Here is a 22,347-nt window from a genome sequence, read left to right on the forward strand (position 1 = left end):
CTGTATCACTGTGTGAGCGGCAGGGTGCATCCTGAACAAATTGTTAACTAGCCAAACAATTTTTAATCACTGGACTACTTGATTCATGGCCACCAACAAAAGGATCCAGTGAAGGTGTGTGCCACATTGAAAATGACATCACGGTAAACAAAATGGAAAACAAAATCCAGAAAAGCACCTGTTACCAACAGTGAGCAGAGTCGAGTGGAGTAGAGCTGCTACCGGCGGTGGAAGAGTGCTTGGTTGAGATTTGAAAACTCTCCAGTGATATTACCTCAAGTGAATATATCAGTCTTTTCACCAGGGCTCTCAGGATTTCTCACCGTAGAGAAAATGTGACATTAGAAACAGAACCGTGTAAATATATTTATTGTTATGTTTTTCTTATTATTTCAGATGTTTGTTTTTTTCATATTTGTAATGTAGTGATATTTTCTTACAGAAACGACTGTACTTTAAAGTTCATATCTTTGATATGGAAAACAATTGAAATAATTCAATCCTCTTTTCTGCATAAACCTTTTAACAGTGTTTTTTTTCCTAGTAGGGACGAATCTGACCGTCATCATAGCGCTGAGCAAAGCTTATTACAAGAGCAGCAGGGAGGAACATGTTTCACATGCAGACATCTCACTGTGGTGTTTTTGTAGAATTGAAGAATTGAGCCATTGTTCTTGGACATACTGTGGAGGTTAACATATAGTTTAGCTTGTACACTCAGCGCTCCGCTTAATTTCTCTTCAGTCAGCCTGTCAAGTTCTAATTATAAATACTATTCTAAACTATCTTGACATGGATTTTGTAAGCAGCTTTGTGAAATCGGGATATTTGAAAAATTCCAACCATTTTTCTATCAGTTCTTCAGATAACTACATGTCTCTTCCCCCCCCCCCATTGCTTTCCCTCCTTCTCTTACCCACGTCCTCAGTTGCAGCCTGTTGTGTTCAGGTGTTATCGCTGACTCAGTATGTGAAGCTACTCCACAGCCTTTTCACATAATAACCGGCAACTGCATAACGCTCGTTAAAACCAGAGAAGTACAGCTTCGTACGATTGCTATATATTAGTCTGTGGCTCCTTTTTTTATTTGCTACCCGCTTACAGCGTAGGAAGTAACAGATGTCTTGTATTAATTACAGTATCGTGGTTGCAAAATTGGCGAACTGTAATGTCTTCCTCTAATTAAATAAGTGATAATTAGATTTCAAAAGATGTGCAGAGGGATGAGCGACGGGGAAGTGCACTAGCAGAGTAGCTGTGCAGTCTTGACATTAAAGCAGAGCTGAATAGAGAGTATATTGTGAGAATTGTTCTCTCGCTGCGCTGGGCCTGAGAGATAATTGCATATTCCTGTAACGGAAATGAAAAAGTATTGCGGCTAAGTGAATACATTCTGCTAAAAGCTCCAAAAAGCTCCCAATCCGGTCACTTGATAGTTTGAGAAGGAAGAAAAAGTTAAGCGAGAGACAAAGAGGAAGAAATGAAAAAAGGGTAATGGAGATGGATGAGGAGAGACTAGTGAGGAGAACGTCATGAAGATGGTTGGCGGAGACACAAAGGTGTGAAGCGCTCAAAAGAAGCTAGCACAAGTCATTAAAGCAGAAAAGACAGGGAGACAGAGAAGAGAAGGACAATCTCAAACAGTCGTATCCAAGCGGTTCCTATTCTCCTTCCTATTTCTTTCAGCCCCTCTTGAAGGTGCACAACGAGATGGCCTTTTATTGCTCCGCAGCGAACAGAGATTCCCTTTTTTTCCCCCGTTTCATCTCAGTGGCTCATTGTTGAGCCATGAGGTGCACTCAAAGGCCTTAAACCTGCACAGCTCAACTGTCAAGGCAAAGCAAGTTGTGTAGTTACTAATTAAACACTTTGCCCTGGCACGATTCAAAGCACACACACACACACACACACACACACACACACACACACACACACACACACACACACACACACACACACACACACACACACACACACACACACACACACACACACACACACACACACATACACTCACCCTGACTGACAAGAGGTAGAGGGAGAGTAGAGTAAATTAAAAAGCGTCGGAGTGAGAGACAGCGTGAAAGAATAAGACTCTAGATTCCCTGATGTGACGGAGCGTCCCGGGATGGAAAGATAGAATGATCTAATTTGGCATAGACAACGGTGCAGTGGAAAAATGGAAAGTTGAGTCATTTGCGGACAGTTTTTTTTGCATTTCAATGCAACTTGCACGACGTCTCTATGACGCACTCGTTGATTTAACAATTGTGATTTACTTTAATGGCTCTGTAGGACTGGCTCACTGAAGGCTGCATGAATTGAGGTAAATTGAAACTGTGACTGTGAGAGTCGGTCAGACAAACACTGTGGAGGCGAGAAAAGAGAAGCAGGGGAAGGAAAGAGGGAATAAGAAAGAAAAGGAGCTGAAGTCATTATGAAGCAGAAGCCCTCCGCCCCTCTCATGAATTTAATGGAAATTCAAATTATAAAAAACAACAACATTCGCTCCAGTCGTGATAAAAGCTGATCCGCTGCTATAGTTTTCATAAGAGGCCAAAATGGCTGGCATGCGGTCACCAATTTTCTCATTTCATAATGGATTTTGTCTGGTTGAGGAGCACATTTGTAAAATGGAATATGCTATCAAAGCACAGGTGCACCTCCTTCTACTGGGGCGTCTGCCATGAACTGGTTCACAGTGAATCCATTAACAGTCTTGCAAAGGGCAGCAGAGAACTGCAAAACCCACAATTAACTAAATAAATAGATACATTTGAGGACATTTCTTTTTATTTACTTGTGCTGTATACTAAATTGTGATTTCAAAGCTTTGTAAAGTTAATAAATAACAATCTGATAAGACAAAGTGTGAGAAGATGGGAGTAGCAGCACAGTAAACCTTGTTTTGAGGCAAACTATACAATTATCGTCATTATGCGCTCATTATAATTCTACCTACCTGTGGCGGCATTATTGAAGCCGCAGAATGACAAATAGTTCAAATTGTTACAAGAGCAATATAAACAATTGTGCTGATTCACAATTTGAATTCAATACCCCTTCCTTTATCAAGCACCTGTTAGAAATGTGGGATTTGCGTCATCCAATTTCAAAAGTAAGCCAACTTTGAACGAGACAGATTGAAAATCAATTCAACACCTCATGTAGAGTGATTCGGACTAAAAAATTGCAGCGGTGCTGTTAAGGTTAGGGCTTGTGGTTGGGTACAAGTAATTTCATTGGACACTCAGTATCCATTTGGAAAGAACATTTTCTGCAGTTTATCCCATTATGTTCCAGATCCACTCTATGGAACTTGCTAGATTGTCCCTTAACAAGCAATTTTGGTCAGTTCATCTCAGTTGCTAATACAGCGTACTGCTTCTCTCTCTCTCTGAATCACCACTACTTTCCTCCAATATTAACCCCAAACTTCATTCCAGTATGAATATGGAAGCTATCAAAGGACTATAATTACAGTAGCTTCATAGAAACACTTTGTAAACTCTTTTGACAGCTCAGTAGCTTGATGAGGGTGACAAAGATGATGGGAATTTGAGCCCCTTTGCCTCATACAGTGTAGAGACAATGAATAAAGAAAGAAAAAACAACTATTACACCAGACTACTATCAGAGATCTCATTATTCCACTGCCCTACTTTATTGTGATCCAAGATCCATCTGAGTTAAAGCCTCTCATCTCTGAGTTATGATCGTCACACACACGGGCACACCCTCGGAGCTCGGAGTGAAAACAAACGGAGTGAAAACAAACGGGGCACAAAGATGACATCATCTCACTATGAACCCATTCACCAGGATGACTGACAGCTGTCACCGGGACGTCTGTCAGCATGACGAAAAAGGGATGCAGTGTGGAAACAGTGCATCAGCAGGCTGAACCAAAACAAACCGATTCTCGGCGGTCACGACGGCCAGCTTTTATTCCTGTGATATTTCACTATGTTTTTAGAACAAGCAGCCAAATATAAAGAAGGGAAAATAAACTGGATGCAGTTGAGAATCAGTAGTGGCAATTGACAGTCTCATTTTATCAGATGTGGAATCAAGCGATATTTAAAATAAATACATGCTCCTCAACACCCGAATCTAAAATGAAGACAATATTACAACCACAGAAAATCTTCATCACATACTGGCACTAACAATGTTTTTACTGAAGCAACTCACGGCTCCTTGAAAAATCCAGTGTTTTAAGACGGAATAAAGTATGAGAATAAAGGCATGTGATGAAATTGCTCAATTCAGCTCAAAAGAAACCTCAACCGAAGTCTAATCATTTCAGTAATTCCAGGCTTTCACAGTCAAGCTGTTCTGGATAAATGAGAAGACATTAGGTCACCAAAATCAACAAGTGTTCTCAAGCTGAAAGCATGTACAGAAGATATTGTTTATAAAAAAAAGACCAGACGACACAGAATGTTTTACTGAAAGATTAAACTGATGGCGGTACCAATGGAAAAAAGCTTTGGGAAAATGTCATGTCACCGAATGCATTGTGAAACTGTTAGTAGTCTGAAAGATAGTGTGTGTTTGTGACGAATGGTTGGACAGAGCTGATTGCATAATATGTTGTTTTTAGTGCAGGTATAGTCATTATTACCACCACCTGCTGTAGGAGATATCACCAAGACATGCCGAATAATTCCATATCACAGTCGACAACGTTTCAACAAGTTGAGCGGTTATTATTGAATTCCTTATTCATACTACTTCTATTCAGAAAATGAAATAAAATAATGAAATTTTGAAAAATCTGCTTTTGAGACTTTGCCAGTACCTTCAAAATAAAAGACTCTTGATGCTCGGGATTCTTAAAGTGGCAACCCACTGAGAAATGAGCACTTTAATTTAATCTTGAACCCCCATTTCTCACTTTTACAGATACTGAACCTGGAGAGGTTTTTAAAACCTGTAAGAAGGCTTTCATTCTCACAACAGCCAAAAAAAACACATTTAATTTCATTGAGGCTGCATTGGTGCAGCAGGGCGTTCGACTGCAGATTGCTCTACGTCGACCACAAATATAGCACTGTAAGTGATGGAACATTTTAGTGGCTACATGGATCTGGGTGCTGATATGTGGGATGTAGAGGGAAAGATACGGGTCACCGACTCCATCATGTATTGTGCATATAATAATGTGCTAAATCAGCTGTTAACAAAGAAAGCTACCGAATCATTCAAAGAGGCACTGGTTCAATTTAAATTATGTTGAATATTTTCCAGCTTGCTTGTTACCATTTTCTGTTAAAGTGTTGTTACAGTTGGCGTGTTTCTCCTTTAAATTCTGCGTTTTCTTTATCGTTGAATGTGGTGCCGATAAAAGTTCATATTCGGACAACGTTGAATTTAGATCAACTTTTGGGGGCAATACCTAGGCGTCTTGTTGTTTAGTCACGTGGACTCATATTCTTACTGAAAGCAATGGCTGTCTTTTGCCTTGCTTGTCTGGGGTAAAAGGTTAAGGAAGGCTAAAGGAGCTGATTGACACCCTTGCACTCTGCTGGCACCACAGGTGACATCATTATTTCTAGTGCACGATGCACTTCAGTTTCCATTTCGCCTGGTCGTGCACCTCCCAGATTTTGTAACTTGTTGCGAGCTGGAAGAGCAGGTCCGTCTCTACAGACATCTTTACGCCCCATCAATGTGGAAGTGTAGGGCTTCCCAGATGCTGCAGGTGGAGGGAGATTGCTGAAATAATTGGAAAGATTGAGTCATTCTGTAGAAAACCACAGTTGCTTTGTACTTCCTGTGCATCACCTCTTTCATTACTCTTCCAGCTGTGTAGATGGTCTCTTTCTCAGTATTGACGTCACAGTTGGCGTCCACAATGGCCAATGCGTCGAGCATAACAGCAGCATTGCTCCAATTTTCTGTGATTAAAGTGGCCCAGTGGGCACACTCCTCTTTGTCTGGTTAGCCATGATGACTGTAACTGCTTGTGATTGCTGAATATTGATCCAACTTATTTAAAAGGACCTACTCTTGCTGTTGTTATATTTCTGCTTGGCTAGATCACAGACTCAACAAGTTCGAGGACATTCAGGCTTTGAGGTCAGATGGTATGTAATCTTAGGCAACAAAGAGCAGCTAGCCAATGATGTTTGGTTTGAAACATTTCGACACTAAACTAAACACTGGTTATATTGTGATTTCATCACGGTGCTTCCATGTAGAACTTCTTCATATAGAAGTCATATAATGAGATGTTCAATTAATGCTGGGTCATGTTTGAGAAAACATGCAGAAATGCTCATGAAAGAACTGTTTCATCGGTTGAAGTTGAATGGTGCTGACTTCTAATCGAATGCAGCCACGTGCATTGTTTCCTTCGGAGGGTGTTTTGTCTCACAGGCAGTTGTTTCAAAGGTCACTTGTTATGATTTTTCCTCAGACCTCTCTGCGTTTGATAAGATGGACATCTGGCTGTTCAAGATTACTGCGTACGAGTCTGAAATATTTATCTTTCCTGTGTTTGCAAAAGTATATCTTAAAAGTGGATGTTATTTGGCTTAAGGTTGAATCATTGCTACGTAACATTAGTCACTGACAGAAAGAAATGCAGGATTTCTGCGTTGCAGAGGACTACTTAAGGAGTTGCATTTGGCTTGAAATATATGCCACAGTTTGAAACGTAATTTTCAGCATTACGGAAGAAGATATTTACATGAATATACGCTGCAGGGCGCAGGAATGTCAGGATTACAGTAAGTGTGACTGCACTGATGAGACAGCATGTGGATGATGAGCTTATGACCGCCAGGTAACAGACAGTGCAGTCAGCAATGCACAACATGCTCTACATAACACACCGCAGAGGCTGAAACACACACACACACGCACGCACACACACGCACGCACGCACGCACACACACACACACACACACACACACACACACACACACACACACACACACACACACACACACACACACACGCACAGAGTGTCTAAAAAACACAGAGTGATTTCAAAAGCGACGTTCCCTCCCTCGTGGGAAGCCAGACATCCAGCATGGAGCCGTGAGGCAATCCTCACGGGGCACAAACGGTATCTGTGCTTTTCTCATGTCGTAGACAACAATATACTCAGTTCTGCTACACACTGAAGGGGTGGAAATAGAATAGACAACATTGTGCATCCCTTGACGTGTGCTGTTTAGTCGTGTGTGTGTGTGTGTGTGTGTGTGTGTGTGTGTGTGTGTGTGTGTGTGTGTGTGTGTGTGTGTGTGTGTGTGTGTGTGTGTGTGTGTGTGTGTGTGTGTGTGTGTGTGTGTGTGTGTGTGTGTGCGCGTGCGCGCAAGAGAAAATGAAGAAGAAAAAACATGAAGACAGACGGAGATATCAAGACCGAGCCAGAGCACATGTATGTAGGAGTGCCTTTCTCTCAGGCTTGGCCTCGCTCCATTGCTACTGGCTGTACAGTGTAATTTCACCGCTTGTTTGATTCGGTGCTGAAAATTGTAAGCAGCTGACTCATCCATTATTCCCTCTTTTTCCTCACTGTGCATGTGGATAAACCCTCTTCTTTTTTCTTCAGCTGCAGCCCTGCTTTCTCTGTCATTACTCATCTCTCTCCATCTCTCCCTCTCTTGTCATGGCAACAGTATTCTCTCGTGTAGTATTTGCTTTGCAGCACACGCCGAGTTCGCATTGTCCCACAGTCACCCGCGCCCACATATCAACAGGCAGGCAGGCCGGCTGTACTCTACTGAAAAAGTCATTGTTATGCAACCTATGTTGTGCTGCCTGCTGCTCCGTCGGTCTCTCTGTTCGACTCTCTCCGCTGATTCTTCACGTGTCTGCTCGCCTCCTCGCAGCTTGTTCTAGGTCACATCCTAACAGCTTTGTGAGGCGTTGTCAAAGAAGCACCCATGTTTTATTGAGGGACCCGCTCTGGGCTGGCAAAAAGGCAATCGCGCGAGTCATCTTAGGGTAAAGCACTTTTGACGGTGAATAGATGTTGACACAAAAGTCTGCACCGACGTTGAAAACCAGTGTAAATAAAGCCTCGGAATGAAAGCCGAGACGTGCGCAGTTGTCCGAAGCTGCTTGCCTGTATTGTTTTGCGTAATCAGGACCGACAGTAAACATCTTTGTGATATTAGTTCGGAGGAGTTGCATTAAAACTTGTGCCGTGCACTTCCCGGGACAACAAAGAAGCATTCTCTAAAGTGTCAAGTCTCGTGTACTTATTATGTAGTTGAGAATTCTTGACTTGTTGGAAATCATTCTCCCTTGTGCGACAGCGTACACACATCCTTCGCGTTTGAGTAGGAGTGTGTGGGGTCCTCTCTGTTTCTCTGCATATGCATATTTAGTCTCACTGAAAATGGTAAGCAGGTTACGTGTGAGCCTGTGAGTCAAGAGCTGCCTCTTTATTTGCCCTGCTATCTGTTTGCAGCACATAAGACGCTGCATCTGTCTTGACCTCATCCCTTCGGCCCGTATCTCTCCCCTGCAGCACGGAGGACGGCGAGGATCACACAGTGAGCAGAGGCCTCGCTGGGCGGCCGCTGAGCTCGCGGGAATTTCTGGCTGTAAAATCCCCTTTGTGTGGCAGGCGGTGAGGTGGGGGAGTTCATGTGGGAGCTTGAGCGAGGAAGTTTTTTTTTTTTTTTTTTGGGGGGGGGGGGGGGGATGGGGCACAACGAGGGAAGAAAAATTCATCTGATGTTCGCAATCCACAAACAGGAAAGTTTGCTGGAATGAGAGACAGACAGCGATAGAAGAACAGATGTCCGAGGCTCCGTGGGTCTCGCTACCTGCTGGCGCTGTCAGCAGCGGGGGGCGAGTTTAAAGGTTTAAGGGCCAAAAAGCCCACGGATAGAAACTATTTGACATCGACGCTTGCACTTTGAAAGACTGCCAGCTTTAGGAGAGTCGAGCAAACAGCATACAGCTTTTAGAGGTGCTTCAAAAAGTCACTGAGTACTCTAAGATAGTGATTCCCAACCAGCTGCTTGTCTCCCAGGGACACTGGATGGGTGGACTGTACATGGAAAGACTCTAATCAAATCAAGTCGAGCACAAGGTGCATACATACATTAGGTCAGCTATAATACTTGAACACATGTTAAAACGATGAGCGAACAAGCAGTGGAAAAGAAAATACAAGGCGTCGTAGTGTCAGGTGAATGATGCCATCGTCATGCATTTGTTATCATTTGTAACAGGGACAGACACAGGTGTGACATGATGCCGAGGAAAAACATATTTTTCAACCAAAATCAAATTATAGAACAATAAGTTAATAAGCCTAATTTTTATGATTGAATTTTTTTTTTTTTACCACATGCTTGTTCTTGCTACGTCCGACTGTGGCTGCTCACAGCTTTGCTCTTTTCTATGATTATAGTGTGAAAAAACGGTTCGATGGTTCAGTTTTAGTCCACAACATATGGTGGTCAATGCTGATTGGTTAAAAACTGCTCCAGCAGTTTCAAAATGAACCCGTGGTCTACGCCCATTAGGATGCAATGACTGGGACCGAATGCAGTGTGGCCACACCCATATATTCTCACTGTAAATTTGGGTCTTGGAACTCCAGGTTAGCAGTTTTGATGCATGCATCCAACGTTCATTGCACACGCATGTACAGTATGTCATTCACTCGTCTGTCCTGCTGCATCCCAACGCAGCTTAGACCTTCAATCAACTCAACTTAGCTAGTAAGTGATGTTTTGTGGCTGTGTGGGTTTTATTTTGAAAGCACATCGTAGCCGGGCCTCATAGGCATCCATTAGACTTTAATCAACTGACAAAAAGAAAAACTTAAACACTGACAATTGAATTGTAATAAAGAATTAGTGTAACCATATCCACTTTATAGTGTTAATTGTTTTAAATATAATCTGGTTTAAAATCTCTTCGTCCCCACACATTCGAAACTTGCCTGGTTGTGTTAACGAAGCAGTACTCGGGTATGTGTAAAAGAAAATAAGGTTGGGAACCTCCCTTTAGATCTGAGGACTGTGTTTTTACAACAACGCATTAACTTTCAAGCAACAAAATGATAAGTTGCATGATCGCCCAGCAGCAAGTGCGACCTATGTGCAAAATGATAAAAGGATCTTGCCATATAAAAGACATATCACTGGCATCACCGGCCATTTATTTGCCCAGAAACTGTGCTTTGGGGACTTGGGCATGCACGGTCATGAATAATATATATCATATAGCTTCGCCTTAAGGCTGCTGTACAGGATTCAGCGCACAACACTGTCTGTCTGCTCCCCAGCAATGTGTCAGATCCTCAGTCTTATATACGGCCTTGTTTTCCAAACATTGTTCATCTCATTATCATCACCATATGCTGCTAGCTTTGTCTTCACTCATTAGCGCATCAGTACACTCCCATTTAGGAAGACATAGTGAGAGGGATCTCAGAGAGAGGGGGGGGGTGGGAACGACGGAGAGTGTGTCGTGAAATGCTCGAGGGATGCGGAGAAACGTGTGCAGCCAACTCTGTTTCAAACCTGATCGCACATCTCAGAGTGACTCCCGTGAGGACTGACCATTTAAGAGATAGCAGGGTGACACAGAAACTGTATTATTGAAAAGTCTGTCATGGGAAATGGCGGAGGGGAAATGATAGCAGAGAATGGGTTATCTCGTCTTAATTGTTCCTCCCAGAGCCTTTCAAAGCACAATGACTTCCGCTGCTCCCCTTTGTGATTAGAGCTTTCCATCATTCCTCCCTCATTTTTGAGTGCTATCGATTTCTGTTGTTCCGCTCTCTCTTAATTTTTTTTGCCCCTTTCTGTTGGTGGAACATTTGCGGCAGGATTCAACAGCTGTCTCCCTCTTGCATTGTCTTGTCAGAGGACAATGCATCGACTCGGGCCTCACAGGGCATTATTACAGCCAGTCACTGAATCCATAGTAAGATATCACTCCGATAGCTGTTGAAGCGAGAAATATCTCAGGCCAAGGGAGTTGTGTTTTAAAGGTTATCTACATGGGAGCAGGTTACCAAACAGTTCTGATAATGACCATCCCCCTCCTGTGAGGCGCATTGTTTCCTGTCCCTTCTGCTTGTGACACTCAGTGTAAACAGGGAAACTTTTCATCCATCTTTATCCACCTCTTAAACCAGTAAGAAGACGGGGCAGCCGCTCATAACGACATGATAACGTGTCTTTGCGACTGACTTCCCACTTAAAGGTAGAGGCTTCTACCTCGTGGCGTCTACGCTGCACGAGTGGATGGAGACAGCTCACGCGTGAAGGGTGTTCGAGCAGATGAAATGCAAAATAACACCTCCAGGTAAAAAAGACCTGTATATTAGGCGCTTCAAACCCCAGTCTTGTGCACTGCTGAGCACTGACAGATGTGTGGGTGAACCCGGGCAGAAAACAGAAAGTACGAGCAAGTTGTTTGGAAAGAAAAGCTGCAGAGTACCGTCCAATAACGTCAATTTCATATCAACAAGAAATCAATCACGACATTAACCTCGTGTCTCATTGTGTAGAGAGCAACACGTTGTTATGCTTTGATTGGCAGCATGACAGGTGACTAGTTGTAAGAGTTGCAAAGGTTGGGTGTATCAGATCCCAGGTATCTTTACTAGGGGACTGCCCTGTTGAGATTTATCCCATTAAATATATTTTCTTTATCTGTGTCATAAAAATCTGTGTTTGCACTATTAGTTATTCAGTCATGCTGATGATTTAGATTTAGCGGAATAGCAATCCCGTGCCTCATATTATCTGATTTAAAAAGGATGTCAATAAGGTCTATGCAGTGAGCTGTACAGATTTTGAAGTTTGAGAAAAGCTCATATACCTGGAGAACAGGCAACAGGAATTGAATCTTTCCTTTCTCAGGGTACTTTCACACAACAGGTGCGAAAGGTGCCTCGGACCACCAAAACACCCAAATTTTGTCCGACCGCAGGAGGTCGTCCTGGTCTGGATAAACCTGAACCGTGGTTTGGTTTGTGTAAAGTATGAAAAAAACACTTTCTAGATTGTTTGGACTTTCAGACAAATTATAGAAAGGTGAAGCAGCCTAAAGTCACCCTTTACACAATAGAAGAAGAAGAAGAGAATGAACCTCGGTAGCACATGGAGAGAGAAGAAGAACAAGTATTCAACTGTAAATCAATCCGACGAAGAAAAGTAGCGGGACTTTTTCTGTTTTTCTGTGTTGGCCCTGTGATGGACCTGTTCAGAGTGGACTGCATCTCCCAAATTCAGCTGGGATAGGCTCCGCCCTCTATGACTCTATCATGTCAACTTAGTACAATGGTAACGAAATGAATCGGTTCATTCATTTTTCTCCTTACAAACGGAAAAGGCTACACGCCAAAATCAAGCGCAGGCCTGTCTAGAAACCAATCAATGTCAAGGATAGGCAGACGGAAACCGCGGAAGTGACGGAGACAAGATGTATGTATGTCATGCAAAATTATTTACTGCCTTGCGAAATTGCAGCGAAAATAGTCTGCACTTACATAACCCTTTATCACCTTAGCGGTCTCAAAACTCCCATTCACCTGCTAATGTTGCAGAGCCAAGGTACTTGCATGGCAGCAATTCAGGGTTCAGTGTCTTGCCCAAGGGCACTTTGGCATGTGGATAGGAGAAACCAGGGAATGAACTGACAAAATGTTTTAACAAAAACATGAACCTCGGTTTGGACCTTTGCTCACAAAAAGATTTCAAAGAAATGTCCTCCTCGTTGTAATTCAAAATATCCGAATTCAGGTCGCCGACACACTATTGTATCGGTAAGAGCTCTGGGCAGTCATCTTCAGTGGCTACAGACTGGGTGTTCCTCCCTGTGACAGAGCTCATCCATCAGTCACCGGGGCGAGAGAATGAGAGAGAGGGAGGAGGGGGTGGTGGTGGTGGTGGGGGAGGGGGGGGCACTGAGTGGAAACAGAGAAATAAATACCTGCTCCACTAAAGCACATGATTGACAAAGAGGAGCCCTTATTCATCATGATGATGGAGCACCACTCAAGGAAACAGTGCATCCATTATAACATCCGGTCCTATTGTTTCTCTCAACGATCTCTTGTCTCTTTCACAGAAAAATTGTCCATTTTTCAGTCATGACCTGATTAGTAGATTTCTTTTGGGTTGTTTTTTTAACCAGAAAAAGAGGACGGTTTCTAAAAAGTTCAGTTAATTATGTTTTTCTCCTTCAAACTTCTTTTTTCTTCTTTGGAGTGTACTTTCTTCAAGAGCTTATGCAGAGCGTCCCCGTTTGGCCCGATGCAACAGTGCCACCTTGACTTACTGGTTGCCCCCTCCCAGTGGGACTGCTGCTCTTATCAACTGAGGGGCAACATGCTGTCAGAGACAAAGCGAGACAGACAGATTGGAAAGGAGGCAGTGGGAGATGGTGATGATAATGATGTGTGTCTCCGTGGGGGGGATGACACCTCTGACAACATGTCAGCAGTGCCGACCCAGATACCACCGCAGAGAGACAGGCAGGGCGCTGCTCTCAAACGGTTGCCTGTGAGAGCCTGTCAGGTACATGTGTGTTTTTTTTACAAAGACAAAAGTAAATCAAAACTGAAAGAATGTGATACGAAGCAGGGATTCGTTTTTTTTTTTATAATTATAACAAAAGTCCAATGTGTTTTATCGAGTATCCTTCAGTTTGAGCAGAATTAAAGGGCCCTCCATCGATTTCGCAGACAATGTTCATTTTACTTGTCATAAGGAGTGATATCCAGCCTTTGGCTTTCCAAAGCTTGAAAAAACAACCCTGATGATGTCATCAGGGTTATCTTGGCCTGGGCTTGAGCCTTAAATTTACCCTTAAAGCCTGCATTACGAATTAGAGGTGTAAAGTTTGAAAGGAATAGATATGTTGGAGGCAAGGAAGGTCTAATAAATGCAAGCGGCAACCAACAGTGACATCATTCATTGGTTTGTGAAATGCGGTTATGAAGCCTTGAGTTCGGATTTGGGCCGTTGTATTCTTCCTATTTTGGGACCATATTTGATGAGCTAAGAATGAGTGAATCTATTTGACTCAATCCGACTGGAAAACCTAGGACAGTACGCCCCGCCCACTGGTAGCAGAAACCTTTCTTCACCGCAGGCCTGTCAATCAAACGGACACACCTTCAAAAATGGTGCTCCTTGAGGCCTAATATCTAATTTAAAAAAATTGGATTTATTTTCTGATTGACCGCCATGAAACTAATAAAAATGAGTGACTTTAGCAAATGACACCACAAGGACTCGTGAAAAAAATGCATTGACTTTGTATTTCATGAGAAGGTGAATGGGGAGCCAGAGCCTTTTTGGAGCCAACCCCTCGCAGCCAGAGCCCCCACATTGGCCTCATTTTTTAGACCCGAAGGCTACGTCCACTTTTATATACAGTCTATGGATAAAAGGTACTATCCAGTTGCATTGTGGGAAATGTTTTAATCAGTCTCGGGCAACCCCCTCAAAGTTAGAAATCCCGATAGTAACTTATTTATGTTTTCTCTTGAAAGAAAAGCCTCTAAAATGTCCCTAATGAAGCCCATTAGATGTGGTGGAAAGCTACAAAAGCATGTAAACAGACCTACGAGTTTAACTTATTTATAAAAGCCTCATTCAGTTGTTACATTTTTATCTAAATATGTATTTTAAGTTGTGGTCTGTGGAAAACAGCTGGTATTATGAGGTTAGCTGGGCTAAATTGAGACACCATTCTCACCTAGTACTTAATCCAGAAGCATGACTGAAGGCAAGATTATGATAGGTGAAAGTGTAGCCTGTTCCCCCAGCAGTCTGTGACCCACGGTCTGCTCCACTGGTTCTGCTGAAGAGACGCTTTATGTTTAAAAGCTTTAGCCCGCTGCACCTGGCCCTGGGGCCGAATCCCTGGCAGGTTTAAGCATCGGAGCACAGCTGTGAGGGGCTTTTCTTGGCCTGTGAAGCCGGAGGCAGGACAGTCGGCAGACCCCCCTTTCTCCCCCCCCCCCCCACACACACACCTTATACTCATCCCCCTGCAGCCAGTCAGCAGCAGGATAGGAGATGCACGGCAGTAAATGCTGAACTCAAGGCAGAAAAAAGGAGAGTTAAATGTGAGCGGCTTAAGATGCGCACAACATCAGAACAACCTGATCAATCCAGAACTGCAATTAAAAGCTTTTTTTTGTGTTTGTTTGTGGGTGTGGGTCCAGGGAGGTACAGTACAAATAACGCCTCGTAAAATACTTTCTGCAACTGGCTCAGAGCACAACAGCTCGATAACATAATCTGGAGACGTTATTTGTTTTGCACGGACTCGTGAATTTATGGCATTTAGGCGTTTCCCCAGCAACGACATTCCTTTATTCTCTTTAGTGAGTCCTGCATAAAAACCACAGCACAACACATCACCGATGAAGTGAGTGAAGGCGAGGGTGCAGAATAGCTTCGCATCCTGCTCACCGCTTCCATCTGTGTGGTGTTTAATCTCTCTCAGGCTCCGTCCCTCCTTTAGCTAAAAACACTAGTTTTGCCTTCTGCTCGCTCGCTGGGGGGAATCTGACGGGAGGTTTTTACTTCGCTGCGGCTGCAGTATGTTTTAGGTTTTGTATGTGTGTGTGTGTGTGTGTGTGTGTGTGTGTGTGTGTGTGTGTGTGTGTGTGTGTGTGTGTGTGTGTGTGTGTGTGTGTGTGTGTGTGTGTGCGCACGCTGAACTGGGCAGTCATTGTGCTCCAGTGTGAATGGGTGCTTTATTGTAGATAGTTCTACCAAAGGATGAGAGGCTACCGCTGGGCCAGATTGAGAGGCTCAGTGTTTAAAGTGATCTCTCCTCTGCCGCTGTGTTGCTGCCATATGCCCGTCTGATATCAGCACATGGTAGGCAACACACTCTTATCCGTGTGCCTGTTTGTTTGTATACCTGTTTATCTGTCTTCTCTTTCTCTCTGTGCCGCCTCCTCCTCCTCCTCCTCCTCTTCCTCCTCTCTCAATCCCCTGCTCCCTCAGTCCATCTGTTGTCAAAAGCATCCTGCATATCTATCCGCCTGTCTCTCCATTTTTTGGGGGGGCGGTTTTGGTGTCTAGCTGGAGCTCAAAAAGAGAGAGGACAGGTCACCCCACCTCCTCTGCACCACTGTACGCTCATGCTTTCCTCCAGTTTATGAAGGATGTCATATATAGGAGGGGAGAGGCTTATTATTTCAGGGAGCTTGAAGTGCTCCCTGAGGGATCTCCGTACTAAGAGGGACAGATTAGCCCGCGAGTGAGTCCCACACTCCACCGCAGGACCTGCCTATTCATCCACAAAGACGCCTCGGTGACATGCTATTATTAGAAATACAAACTAAACACGGCGCTTGTTGATGGCCGAGCTGCAGGGATCGACTGAAGCAAGACATCCATACTCCCTCGGAGAGTTAGGGATGCGAGTGGAAAGAAGGATAGGGGAGAGAGTAAAAGTAGGTTACAGAAGAAACACCGGCTGCCTCGCTCCATTTGTAAGCAAGAGAACACAAGCAATGGCAGGGAGCAGAGTGTACAGTGTATGTGTGTGTCATTGTGTTTCTGTGTGAATGTGTCGTCGAGAGAAAGACGGCAGCTGAAAGAATTGTTCAAAGAAGAACAGGAATTGCAGCATATTGTGATGCTTGCGAGTAGATGTACTGTAAGAGTGCACATGCTATTGCACGACTGCTCTAACGAATGGATTCTCAGGCAGGTGTTTGCACTCAGGAGTGTCTGTGTGCAACAGTTTAGAGCTGGTTCTTTTCCCCTGTGAACACCCTTTTGTTCTTCCATGTGCCTTTGTTTCATGCAAACGTCTGCTGAATGGTATGCGATGGCATTCATGTGAGGGTCCTCTGCACAAGGCAGTGGTCCTGCAGAGTGGCAGTGGAGCTGTCGGCTCTTCTCCATCGCTCCGTGTCTCGACAACAAGGGAGGGCGAGGGAACCGGTGCAGGCAGGCAAAGACACCTCCATCTGCCTGACGAATGCTGCAGAGCAGGCGGGCAGGCAGACCTGGCGAGGGATGGTTTCTGTGCTTCAGCGTGGGGGATAGAATTGGGTCATAAGGAAATCCCCATATGGACAACCCTCCTCCTCCTCCTCCTCCACCCCCCGCCCCACCCCTCCCCCGCCACCAACCCCGCTGGGCACTGCCTGCACTGCCAGGAGCCCTTAAAAACTAACCCAGAGCCCAGAGCGAGAAGCACATAGGGGACAAAGCGCTTGGCATATAAATACACTAGGAGTGTATGATTCTGTATAAAATCATTTTTGACAAACAAAATTTCCATATAAATGTTTAGTGCACTCATTTGCCTTATTCAAAGGAAAACTTATTCAGAAATCTAACTGCCTGACACAGGACCTGCAAGATGTACCTCATATTTTGGGCTGTTTGTTTTAACAGTGTGAATTTCACGCATTTTATAATGACTTAAGTTAAAATAACAGAGGATGCATTACTGAGCAGCTACAATCAGTTCTGCTAAAATGTGCATGAAGCCCTTATCACTCATTAATGAACCCCGAAATCAAAGTTTGACAGGAGGCAAATGGTTTCATCAGCACAAGTTATCATCACTGGTGAACCTGACAAAGAAGATGACATCATTTTTTTAAACAGTAGTCCTACTACTTTACCAAACCATTACAATGTCTGGCAGTTTTCTTTTTGCTGTGCGCGGTCCTGCGAGGTGCATGCGGTTCTCAGCGGGCAGGCAGAACCAGGCATGACACTGGTACATCATCTTTGGACAACAGAAAGGAAAGGCTCCTGTTTTTATCTTTAATGCAGCAGCTTCATGAATCAAGTCTTCTTTTATTAATCTCTCTCACTGCATTGCTTTTTCTTCTTGCCGGTTTCTGCTGCTCTTCATCACATTGTGAAACACCACATTGTTATTGGTTGAGGGAGTGAGTAGGAGCCCTTGTTTCAATTCAGCCAATTTCCCGAATGAAAATGCGGCAAAAAATAGAGCAGGTGTCTCCATTCTTTTTTCCTCTGGAAGCTACTTTAACAAAATAAGCGCGTCAGAGAGCTACGAATGTTTAGTGACATTCATTCACATAGCTGGGCTCCACCCAAACCAGCTGAATAAGCGTCTTTCATGTGAAAAATAACAAATTGTTTCTCTTCACACACATTTTGTATCACAACAGCTTAAATTCAACAGTAGGTGCATGGTTTTTTTTTTTTCTGTATGCTTTTAATTTGAAAAGTCGCGGCATTCAGCTGACCAGCATCTAACTTTGATCTCTCACTCACTCAATGATATAATAGCTCTGGCCCCGCAGTTGTAGTCCAGCTGAAAATATTGTATTTATGTTATTCACCTTACTTATGAGGTGTGTTTCTGTCCTCTGATATCTGTGTGTTTTATGAAGCTCAACATGACATGTGAAGCAGAAAACAGGTGAAGAGATATCGGGCAGATTGTTCAATCTTTAATCGATCGCGTTGATAGCGTCGTTCTTGACATTGATAGTGTCATTGATAAAATCGCGAAGTATACTTTTGCAGCCGTCAATATACCTGGGCAACCCAAGTAAGCCTATGTATGGGAAACACTGCATATTGTACAAACCTTCAGTGCGCTACACAGAAACAGGGAATGAAGTATTGGTAGCTCGTGACCGAAGTGTTGGAGATTCCTGATATAGAGTCAAGAATGGAGATTTTAAAAAGGTTAACTGTGCCGCCCAAATGAACTTGTTCAGTTGTTTGTAGGGGACGATGTCCGCCTTGAAACGGATCGTACACTCCAAAAGGTTAGATGACCACGTGGAAGATGCTGTTAGTGTAACTGGATCAGTCAATGTAACTGAATGTTAGAGAGGCTTGCTGCTTCTACCATCCTCTAAACACTTTGTTTTTTTAAAGTACAACTGTTTCACAGATATACTGAGAGCGGTGTGAACAAATATGCTACAACTTATAGATCAAAGGAGAACGTAATGAATCCTGCAAAGCGACAGCCAGACAAATCATCAGGCTTCCAGACATACCTGCATCCTGTGCATCTCTCTGACATATTCTTTCACTTATTCTTCTTCTTTCACACATGCACACACGTTTCCACCCACTACCTCCTACTCATGTCTTCCCAAATGAACTAAATCTAAACTGGTTAATTATGAGATTCGTCGCTGTTAGCACCTGTTAGGTAATTAATGCCAATCACTGCCTTCTGGGGAGGAAAATGATCCTCCATAAAAACACGGTTTAGCTATCATCACTCCCTGCCTCGCTCTCTCCCTCCTTCTCTGCAGCTTCCTCTTTCCTTTCTCTCTCCCCTGCTTATTAGCCTCCATCAACCTGTGTGCCCAGTGCCTGCTGTTAGCAAATCGTCCCAGAAAGAATAGAAAATAAACACTGCTGCAAACAAATGCTGCAGCCATGGCCACGCTCGTGGAGAAAGCAGCCGCGGAATACCGTCAGCCGCAGATGGATAGACGGTGTGGGAGTCCGGAGAAAACCTGAGATGTCAATTGGCAAATGCAATCAACAAACAATAAATAATTGAGGACTGAGCTAATGCAGGGACGGTAATGGTGCTTCTGACCAGGGTGGTGGATAGCAAGGCAAGGTATCAATTTCATGACTGTATATTGATCTTCAAACCAATAGTATTCTATGAAATTTTAAGACATGTTGCAAGTTTAATCACAAGTCGGCCACTCGATATTGAACCCTTCACTCCAGAGTTGCTGCAGCTGAAGCATTGGAGGCAGGAAAGGATTCATCAGCATGTGTTTGAGTGCCTCCTCCGAAGTGATATTGATATATATATCTGCCAGGTTGCAGATGTGCGGGATGCGAAAGGTTTTGTGAAGACAACGATGATAATCTTGCTTTGAAACAGCAGCTTAAACAAAAGCTGCAAACTGCTGGCAATTGAGCTTTTAAAGGTATTTTCTAACCCATTAATGTGAACAAGACATAAACACAGATTAACACTGCTGGGCCTTACTGTTTTAGGCTTATGGCTTCACAGCACACATGCTTATGCGTTTCATAGCAATGCTAAAATGTAATCAGAGTGAAGCTACAACTGTAAATTGCAGCTGTAGCCAGCTAGCTAATTAAGCCCAAATCTTAAGGGATCTTAAAGACACTCTTGATGGCTCTTGCATGATTTTTGCTGCCTTTAAATGGGGTTGTGTTTCAAGTGTTCATGAGAAAAGTCCATATGAACACTCGTAATATTTCTGAAAGCTTAGAGTTCATGAATTGTAAAGCTAGTTAGTCCTCGTAGGATACTTGGGTCGAGCATAACACCGTTTGGCTGCTTAGTTTATACTTAAACAAAAATGAATGGCACTTTTAATGTTACAAAAGAAAATGCTTTTAGGATGAGGACCGATAGATGTGTTTGACAAATGTTCCATTATCTCTTGTGACAGGCTGGTTTTAAGTTTCCGAAATCCAACAAAGAGCAAGACTAAGACGTTAATGTCGGCTTAGGCCTCGATAGCATTCGGGACCAGCTTTGATAGAGTGAGGAAAGAAGTGTGGATGTGGTGGTTTTTTGGTTGTTGTTTTTTCTACCTTTTTCGGGGCATTTTTGCTGTTATCTGATGGAAGGAAGACAGGAAAACATGGTTTATGACTGTAAACTCGTTAGCCAGACATCATAACACCTTCGCACATGTGCTTTTGTTTTTTTAAAGATTAAAAAAAAAAAAAAAGGACATTGACCTCCAACCTCTTTAAATACAATGCATCTCTTTCTACAGAGGTGGCCGTGGCTCAGATGGTAGAGCAAGTTGTTTATTAATTGCAGGGTTGGCAGTTTAATCCCCCCTCTACTCCAGTCCACATGCTGAAGTGTCCTTGGGCAAGACCCAGAACCCCAAGTGGCTCATGATGGCACAGCCATCATGGGTCGCCTCGTGTGTGTGTGTGTGTGTGTGTGTGTGTGTGTGTGTGTGTGTGTGTGTGTGTGTGTGTGTGTGTGTGTGTGTGTGTGTGTGTGTGTGTGTGTGTGTGTGTGTGTGTGTGTGTGTGTGTGTGTGTGTGTGTGTGTGGAAATGGTTGAATGCGGGGCTTTGTAAAGCTTTATAAGGCAAAAAGTCGCTGTATGATTGCAGAACATTTACCATTTACAGTCCCATACACACTTCAACATGTGGAGAAATCAAAAAGCTTGACATGGCCTGATGTTTCATAGTTATGACTGTTTAGATATGATAATGGGTTACCAGGGTATGGGGTTTAGTCAACTTTCCTAGTCATATGAATTACATATAGTTTAACAAATTATATATTCATGTTTTAAAATTTGATCAAACTGTTTAAATGGTAAAAACTGGTTTAATCAGAGAGTGACTTAGGCTTAGCTGAACTTTTTTATCAACAAATTAAATGTAGAAAAGTATCTTAATTTCACATTCACAGAGCCTGGAATGATGTGAGGCATTATAATTTAACGAGGTACCAGGAAATTGATATTGTGGGTCAAGGGAGGCACTCGTCCACAAATCTGAGCTGTTACGTGGGAATCGCTGTGTGGAATGACTGCAAATGTACATAATTTATGGCTTTTAAATGTTTATCGTGTGGCATCGCAGAGCCTGTAGGAACAATGTACACAAATGTACACAGAGAGGAGGAAAGGGTGAGAAGTGTGAGATGGGTGATGGCAGGGATGCGTTGAGGGAGCAGATTAAAATCAATACAAACATATAGCCGTACTAAATGACTCAGAGACAGCAGGATGGAATTCAATATGGTGCTGAAATAACACGAGGCACCAACTTGTAGGTGAAATGCTTCAGGCCCTCACGTGTAAAATGTCGCATAGGTCTACTTTATAAAGAAAATAAAGACACATGAACACACTTTTGCATGCATGTATGCCTTGAACAACCAGAAACCAGCGGGGCACTAGAGACTGAGGTGGACTTAGGTACAAAATGAGGACTTGAGACGCGACTGCCTGAAGACTTAATTTGAATCAAGTTTTGGCCCTTCAAAATCCCAGAGCAGTGAAAAATTAATAAGATTGTCAGGTGGGTTTTGCAAAGCCACAGACTTTGAATATTTAATTATTAGGCCTGTGCATTGAAAGGACCTTGGTCTCGTGTATGTGTGAAGCACTATTAATAGTTCAGATGGGATGTTTGTTTTAATGGGCAGTATTAAGAAGCCTAGTAATCTCGCATATTGACTTGTAACTACAACATCTCTACAAAGTCTGCTGGGTGATAAAGCCTAGTGTCGCAAGACATGTTGGACAATAAGTAGGCCACCAGTCTAAATACATTATCTAAACGCTAACGTGAGCTCACCTGAAATGTTGGTGATAATCTCTCATCACACTGGAAAGATATATGAACAAATAAGGCAAGTAGGTCAAAGTGTAACCAGGCAGTTGTGTCTC

At 43.3% G+C, this 22,347-nt stretch overlaps 1 protein-coding gene across 1 annotated transcript in view; it reads right to left on the bottom strand.

Moving 5' to 3' along the window:
- shisa9a (shisa family member 9a) overlaps window positions 1-22,347 on the bottom strand; it is a 51,670-nt gene that overhangs the window by 13,983 nt on the left and 15,340 nt on the right. The gene's annotated exons all lie outside the window — the stretch shown is intronic.

The sequence above is a fragment of the Brachyistius frenatus genome, unplaced genomic scaffold, assembly GCF_029030835.1.
Source record: "Brachyistius frenatus isolate BFR_SWC_R1_liver_20210118 unplaced genomic scaffold, ASM2903083v1 Contig_11, whole genome shotgun sequence".
NCBI classification, from domain to species: Eukaryota; Metazoa; Chordata; class Actinopteri; family Embiotocidae; genus Brachyistius; species Brachyistius frenatus.